The following is a 7,958-nucleotide window of genomic DNA, read 5'->3' on the forward strand; positions in this document are numbered from 1 at the left end:
ATCCTCCATTTCGACATCTGTAGAATAAGAATACTACTACTTATGTTGAAAGGTTGCTGCAAGAAAAGTGCAATATCCCTGCCTGAGTAGCTGACACCTGCGTCATGCTCCATTAACATGTTATCTTCTCCCTTTTCTTGTTTCCGTCTGTGGAATGTGAGCTGCTGGCCTACCTGCCCTGCCCCACACCCTTGCTTCTCAGTGTGCGTCTGTCCCTTCACGTGGCTTGTTTCTTTACCCACTCTAGGCCCTTGGCTCTGGCAGGCTTCTTGCTCAGAAATCCCTCCAGCCCCCTGTTATCCAGACATACATCTGTCATAATCCGCTGCACGTTGTAAGTTGTGATTGTCCTCCTTCTGACTCCACCACTTGACAGCCAGCTCCCTGACCTAGGGGACTGTCTCTAATCGATCATATAATGATTTATTGAGAGATCTTAAATATTTGCTTTTTAAATCCAGAAACCACTGTGTGCCAAGCACTGTGCCAAAAAAATAGGAGTGAGCAGAGTGAGACAGACAAGGACCCTGCCCTCTAAGGACTTAATTTTAATGAAGAGGGTGGACAGAAACCAAAGCCAAAGTACAAGTAAACGGTAAGATAATGAATGTCTGTTATATGTCCTTCCAAGAATGGAAGTTAAAGGATTGAGCTGAGAGGAACTGAAGAAAGTGCCCTTTGGTGGGAAAAATCTTTCCAAGGGGGCCTCATTCAATAAGGACGTCACATAAGGATGATATCGGAGGGGCTCTTAGGATGACATGGACAAGAAGAAGCACCGTCTTTGCCAATAGCCAAGGAGAGAGAATTTTTTCAGGCAGAGGGAACGGCATGTGCAAAGATCCTGAGGCAGGGAAGAGCCTCGTGGTTCTTGGCTTAAAAGGACATTATTGGACCCAGAGTTGAATGAATAGTCAGGAGACCTTGTATGGCAAACGTGAGGAAGGAAACAGAAGGCGGGTCACAGGGTTCAGGAGGACAAAGTAAGGTATTTCGATTAGAGGTCGGCCAACGAGGGCCCACAGGCCGAGACTGGCCTGCTGTCGGTTTTCGCAAATCGCGCTTGTTAGAAGGCGGCCGCGCCGTCCGCGGCTGTACGTACCCACGTGTGGTCTGCCGCCCCTTTCAGGCTACAACGGCAGGGCCGGGTCCTTGCAACAGACACCTCAGAGGACACAAAGCTGGAAAGGTACGACCTGGCGCCTTACAGTAGAAGTGTGCGGACCCCTGGTTTAGCTAACGGGAAAACAAAGCGAAACAAAAAAACCAACTGGAAGGCCTTTTTAACTGAGGAGGGATGTGACCTGATCAGACACTCAGAACAGTGTTCAGTGCAGACTAGCTTCTCAGGCGCTCTTGTCGAACGAATGAGTGGATACTTAGGTGAACAACACTTCGTTATCCACAAGCGTATGATATTACCCCCTCCGGGAGCACAAATAATAGGGGGCTTTACAGGACTGAGTGGGAGCCCCGCATCCATCAGGGGAGACTGTTTTTCACCGCGCTAACAGCTGACGGATACTTAGAAAATTGAATGTTTTATGCAGCTTCAGATTGGAAATAGCAGTGCGGTTTTCACCACAGGGAACCCTCTTAATGTAAATCCAACCCAATTACACACACGCAGGCAGGCGCCGAATGTGCAGCAAGACTGAGCTTTGCCCAGCAGCAAATGAGGCACAGCTTGGGAGGGGGGAGGGAGGCGTGTCGGGGGAGGGGGGTGCAGGAGCTGCGGGGGGCACCCCCCTCCCGGGGGCCGCGGCCTGTGACTCATGTGCGGAGGGTGCTGGGTGGCTCACAGAGCCCAGGAGAAAAAGGATAGAGCGAGGTTTATGCAAATGCACACCGAGCTGCACCCTGCGATTGCAAAATCATGAATAGGGGAAATTGCTGGAAAATCATAACTCACTTTTGGCCCCCAAAGGCCATTCCCCTGGCTGGTTACAGATGACCAAAGCCTTAAGGAAAGTTAGAGACTGGGACTTTTTTTCCCTCAAGCAGTGGCAACAGGCTTTGTGAGCTACGTGCAAGGCTAGACACGTAGCATGATGGGTGTTCTCCTGTGGAGGTAGACTGGACTCAGAACAGGGCAAATGAAGCATCTGTGCTGTGATCAGGGTCCGTGTGAGGGTCATACCTCCCTGAGGGTCACAGGGCCCCCCATTCAATGGCCCCCTCCTGACATACAGGCCCTCACCACCACCTGCTAGATACCCTGGGTCGTCTTAGGAACTCATCTTAGTCAGTTTGTGCCGCCATAACAAACTACCACAAACCGGGTGGCTTAAAACACCAGCAGGGCATTTTCTCCCAGTTCTGGAGCCTAGAAGTCTACCATCAACGTGCAGGCCGGCTCAGGCTTTCTCCCGAGACTCTAAGGGAGGATGTTCCTTCTCCCGTCCTAACCTCTGTGGACAGCTGGCCGTCCTTGGTGTTCCTTACTCTGAGGCTGCATGGTTCTCAGCTCCACCTCCGCTGTCACGTGGCCTGCTCCTTGTACCTCTCTGCATCCAGATCGCCCTCTTTTTACATGGATACCAATCAGTGGACCACCCTAAGCCAGAATGACCTTGTCTGAACTTGATTATATCTGCAAAGACCCTATTTCCTAATAAGGTCATGTTCATAGAGGTGCCAGTGGTTAGTAATTGAATGTATCTTTGAGGGACATAATTCCACCCATGATAGAGCTGTAGGTGAAGGTCTTATGGAAGGAAGAACCCACCCATGGCATGGGTTTATCATTATTCTCATTGGACAGAGAGGCCATTTGGAGAAGCTAGTCACATTCCCACTGGTGTGAAGGCTCTGGGTGTGGGTAATCTTGAGTGGCAGGCAGACCAGACCAGATCAGCTCATGGAAGGCGGGACCTCCAACCCAATACAGGTGCTGTGCACCCAGATCACCCCCTTCCCAGAAGTCCTTTTCTCAGCTCTTTCTCCCAGCACCTCCCTAGACAGACACTTCAATCTCCACTTTTTGCTGACCCTCTACTCTCCTGTGTTCCCCAGCCTATCTGCCTCTCACCCACATCAAAGGCTAATTCTCTTCTTTTCCTTCTGCAGCTTTTGGTGGCCCAGAGAAGAGCCAAATGATGCTTGAAATATGAGCTTAAATGGGTTCCCCACGATCAAAGGTAGGAAGGGCTCCATTGTTCTTGGTTTAAGTCATAATAAAAATAATTATAAACATAGACTGATTTACCTTTCTGGAGTGAAGATTGTTTTCCTCCATCTTAGCAAAGGCATCTTTCTGCCCAAGACATATCTGATGGACGATTTCTGATGCAGCAAGAAAAAAAAATAGATGGAGAGTCATAGGAATGGAGGTTGGAATTTTCCTATGCCCTTACCAACCTTTGGCAAATGATGTGGTTGGCACCTACACCCTGAAATGTGGTATAGTCAGGGAGCTCCTTGAAAAGCTTAATTTGAAACGGAAACTTCCACTCAAAGCTAAGGACTCAGGAAAAGAAAAAGCCATCTGCATCGGCATCTCTTAAACTGTAATGTGAACACAGATCACCTGGGGATCTTGTTAAGACATGGACTCTGATTCAGTAAGTCTGGGCTGGGGCCTGAGAGTCTGTTTCTCTCATGAGGTCCTACATGATGAGGATGATGCTCGTCCCCTGACCATACCTTGAGTATCAAGGGTCTACATCATTGCTCACCCTGGAGCATGTGTGTCCACATCATGAGACAACCAGCTTGTCATGCTGATCCCTCTTAGTTAGTAGGAAATCATCCAAGGAAAATGAAATGCACCCCCAGCTCCCATGGGATCTACAAAGCTACCTTCATCTTGAATGACAAGTAAGGGTTTGTAAATATGGTGTTTCTTTTTGCTAACTTGGCACTCATGCCAATGAAGTTTCTACCATTGCATACTCTTTATAAAATTCCATGATTCTAGGACAAATAGAGACTTTGTAATTTTAGGATGATCCTGATTACAGCACGAAGTGGGAGAAAGGTTTCACACTGAGGTTTGTGTCCATGGAGATGCATTTAACCCTCACTACAACCTAACAGGAAAGGCAAAGAAACTAAGGCCTAGGGAAGCAAAATCCAGAATTGGTTCAAAGCACCAAAATCACTTCACTGAAACACTGGCCCTTGTGGTCTCTGTTGATTGGTTCCAAGTTGGTTTTCCCTCTTTGATGCTCAAGGCTGATTTTTCCTTGGGAGACCCCGTGTAGAGTCAGACAGCAAGCAAGTTTGCACCCCCACTCTCTCCAAACATCAGCTTGCTCCCACTGAAACTGGGTATCCATCGGGTCCCCTTCATAGAGCTGACGGGAGAATCAGCCTTAGGGGTATCGCCCTGCGTGGATCCCATACAAGGAGACACAAAGCCTCTTCCCCTCCCTCCACCCGACCATGGAGGCAGAAGGAAGGGAGGGCAGGAGCCTGAAATCACTGTTCCTGGTCCCAGAAATCCACTGCCCAGTCATTTCCTGCGTGTGCCAACTTCCTCTCCCCGGTGCCCAGTTACAAGTCTCCTCGCCCATGACAGCAGAACCGGGCTGAGATGAAATCGTGACTAACTTCTGAATAAATCATGGGGATGCCGGGATTAGGATTGCCACCTCCATCCCATAACTCGCTGACCTTTTATGAGTGGGGATGTTGGGGAAATGACCATGGAAGGGGTGACTTTAATGTAGCTGCGGTATCTGAAGGTGCCAGTTCCTTCAAAACCTGCACATGGCGTAGTTTACTGGTTAATGTCTCAGCTCCAGAACCTGCCTTGGAATCCTGGTTCTAGCTTTCCGGGTGTATTACCCGGGGCAAAGCACTTAGCCTTTCTGTTCCTCGGTTTCCTCATCTGTAAATGTCATCACGTTATCATAAATGGCACAAGACAGAACTCACGTGCTGCATTTACTTTACTGGCTCATAGTAAGCACTCAGTAAATAATACTGATCAATATTATTTTTATTTTTTTTATCATCATTGGCTCCTCTCCTTGCCAATGTAGCTTAAACCTTTTCCTTGTTGTAACTCCTGTCTTTTCACACTCTGGGTTTAGAGAATCAAACATTGTTTGACCCTACCAGTTTCTTTTTTAATTCCTTCCCCTAGTAAACATGGTCAGAGCCCCAGAGTGTTTTGTGGGGTTTTTTTAATTTATTTTAATTTGGCAAAAGACAAATACTAGTTTTTTTTTCACTTTATTGAGATGTAATTGATATATAACATTTTCTATGTTCAAAGTATACGACAAAATGATTGATATATGTATACCCAACATTTTTCAAATGGAATAACCACTGGAAATAAATTCCTTTGAGTTCTAGAACAGGTTAATCTTGGGGAAAAAATAACAAAGAAGTTTGATCTCAAATGCTAAATCTTACAGGGAGGTGGTGTGCAGGAACGTGTTAGAAGATTGTGAGGTCTTACTTGGTCTCAGTGGGGGGAAAAAAGTGATTAACTGGTGATGTGAATATGACCACAGTAATAGGAAACTGGCAGCAGAGCAAACCTGCCCCTCCTTTGCTTTCCTTGTGGTGTAGAAGACAGAACACCAGCCTTGATGTCAAAAGAGTTGATTCAGTCCTGACTTTGCCCCTTAATGGATGGTGTGGCTTTGAACACATTTCCCAATATTCCAGGTCCCAGTTCCTCATTTTTATGAACAGGGGCTTCTCTGAATAGTCTATGAAGTTAAACCACATAATTTAGTTTTAGACATAGCGTAAGGATGAATGGCATCAAATCTTTCTTCTCTTCCTCCACCTCCGTCTCTCCTCTTTCTCTCTCCTTCCTCCCTCTTTTTCCCTTTACACTTTCTGAATACTAGCTAGTCTTCCCATTCTTTCTCCCTTCGCTTTCTCTGATGGCCCATCCCACACAATTTCCACTTGAACAGGAATATTTCAGCCCTTCCCCCAGAGCACATGTGTTGGCCCCCAGTTCTGAACCCACAGGATCTGGGAATCTCATCACATTGCGGTGGCTTGCCCTACAAAGCCTTGCAAAAAAAATAATGTTGATAAAGCTTAACCCCTCAAAGCCTCCACTGGCTATTGTAGAAAACAGGCCATTCGATCACCATCATTGATTGACTAAGCTCCTCCTACATGCCAGCCCTTTTTTGGTCACTAGGGATACAGACATGAAAGAGATCATCCTCTACTGGATATGCTAAGGGGCTGACGGCAGAATTCCTAGAGGAGGCCACAGCTGAGCTGAGTCTTAAACTTTATTTCAGCAGAGCAGGGATAGTTTATGAAAGGCACGGGGATTCCCAAGCATAAAAGCACAGCATCCTGGAAGTGGGTGCATTCTAACACCACCAGTCCCCCTGGAGTGCCTTCTCCCCACTTTCAGGACCATTTTGCCCCTCATCCCCACCCCATTTCCTAGAATACCCTCTATGCCTCCATCCCGTGAGCCAGGCTTACACCTTTCACCCTCAGCATGGGCTACGTAGGCTGCATCCCAGGCTTTGTGGCTTAATTACAGTATAATCCATCAGCCCATCCCAGCGAATTTCAAAAGGTAACCCACAGGGAACACCCATGCCAGGATCACCTGGAGAGCTTATTTAAGATGCAGTGTCCAGAGCTCCACTCATGATTTTCTGAGTCAGAATAGCAGGGAGGAGACCACAGGAGTCTACATTTTGACAAGATCCCCCCATGACTTCCCCACACACCCAAGACTGAGACCTACAGGCCCCACCCTTGCTAAGGTCACAGGAGCTCATAACAGTTTATCCTTCCTGAGAACTGATTGAGCATCTCCTATAGGCCAGGCATTCCGTCAAAAATGTTCATATGCTTCATCTCTTTTAAAGTGATCGTGATGATAATTCGTACCCTGGTTTGAACCAGGTTCAAACATCATTACATTTAGTTCTCCCAACAACTGCGTTGACAACTGGCACTGAATGAGAATGAACTCTGGAAGGCATCTTTTCTTTCTAAGTAGTTGGAAGTCAGGAAGCAACACAAATAGCTCTGGGGTGTACATAACCTTTGTGCCTCTGAGACTGACGTGTGGGTCCACCCAGTCTGGACAAAGACCAGCGTAGAAGGGAAGCCACGCTCAGCGACGTGGGCTGGGTGGCATCAAAGGACTCAGACATTATCCCCTGAACTTTCATTTAGGCCTGTGGGCCTAAGTCTTTGACAAGTGAAATTGTCAGATGATGGCGGGGAATATTCTCAGCCACCCTCTGCCCATGCAGCAAGGTGTAGGGTGTCTGGTGGAGGCTTCTTGAGTAAGGGAGACTTGGATTTAGAATAAGACTATGTCACCCATTATCCAAAAGAACCTGAGTGAGTCAGGTGAGATCTGGACGATACAGGACTTACCCTCAAGGGTTTTAGGAGAATTCAAAGATAATACATGCAACGCATTCAGTGTCCTCCAGGGTTTCAATGTGAGAATAATGGGGGACTTCACAGCCCGTCACTCTGACATTGACACCCAGCCTCACTTCCGCCTGTGCTCAGAGAATCCCCAGACCCAGACCCCATTTGCCCGTTTGCAGACCCTGATCACCTGCTTTCTCTGCTCTTTGTTTTCCCCTCAAGCTCAGACCTGCTCATTAGGAAGAAGAACCACTAGACAAGAGGCCCTCATCGTTGAGGGATCGGCATGAGCTGAGAGAAGTCCCAGGAAAGTACCTGCCCGACGTGAATTGGGCTTAGGAGCTGGGAACTGAACAAGGTGTGATGAGGCACCAGCTCTCACTAACAGGCTGCCTTCATCTGGCTTTACAGAAATTGTGACGCTGAGCCTCGCGGTGTTAACAAGAGGACAGCTTACCGCTGCGTGAGTAGGGGAGGGTTTCATCTCTCTCCCCTACTGGGATGGGGGAGCCAGGCTGAGCCAGAAGTGAGGCTGAGTGTCATGCCAGGAAAGCAGAAGGAGCTCCTGGCATTGGCTGAGAAAACACACTCCCATGCCCCAACTGCCGATGTCCACACTGCACAGG

The 7,958-nt window shown here is 47.8% G+C and overlaps 1 long non-coding RNA gene across 1 annotated transcript; it reads left to right on the forward strand.

The window, feature by feature from the left end:
* Window positions 1-503: 503 nt before the first annotated feature.
* On the forward strand, window positions 504-7,684 carry LOC140687288 (uncharacterized). Its single transcript, XR_012061484.1, has 3 exons — window positions 504-595; window positions 3,070-3,140; window positions 7,555-7,684. It is a non-coding gene; the product is annotated as an uncharacterized lncRNA (long non-coding RNA).
* The last annotated feature ends 274 nt before the right edge of the window (window positions 7,685-7,958 follow it).

This window comes from Vicugna pacos, chromosome 19 (assembly GCF_048564905.1).
Source record: "Vicugna pacos chromosome 19, VicPac4, whole genome shotgun sequence".
Classification (NCBI taxonomy): Eukaryota; Metazoa; Chordata; class Mammalia; order Artiodactyla; family Camelidae; genus Vicugna; species Vicugna pacos.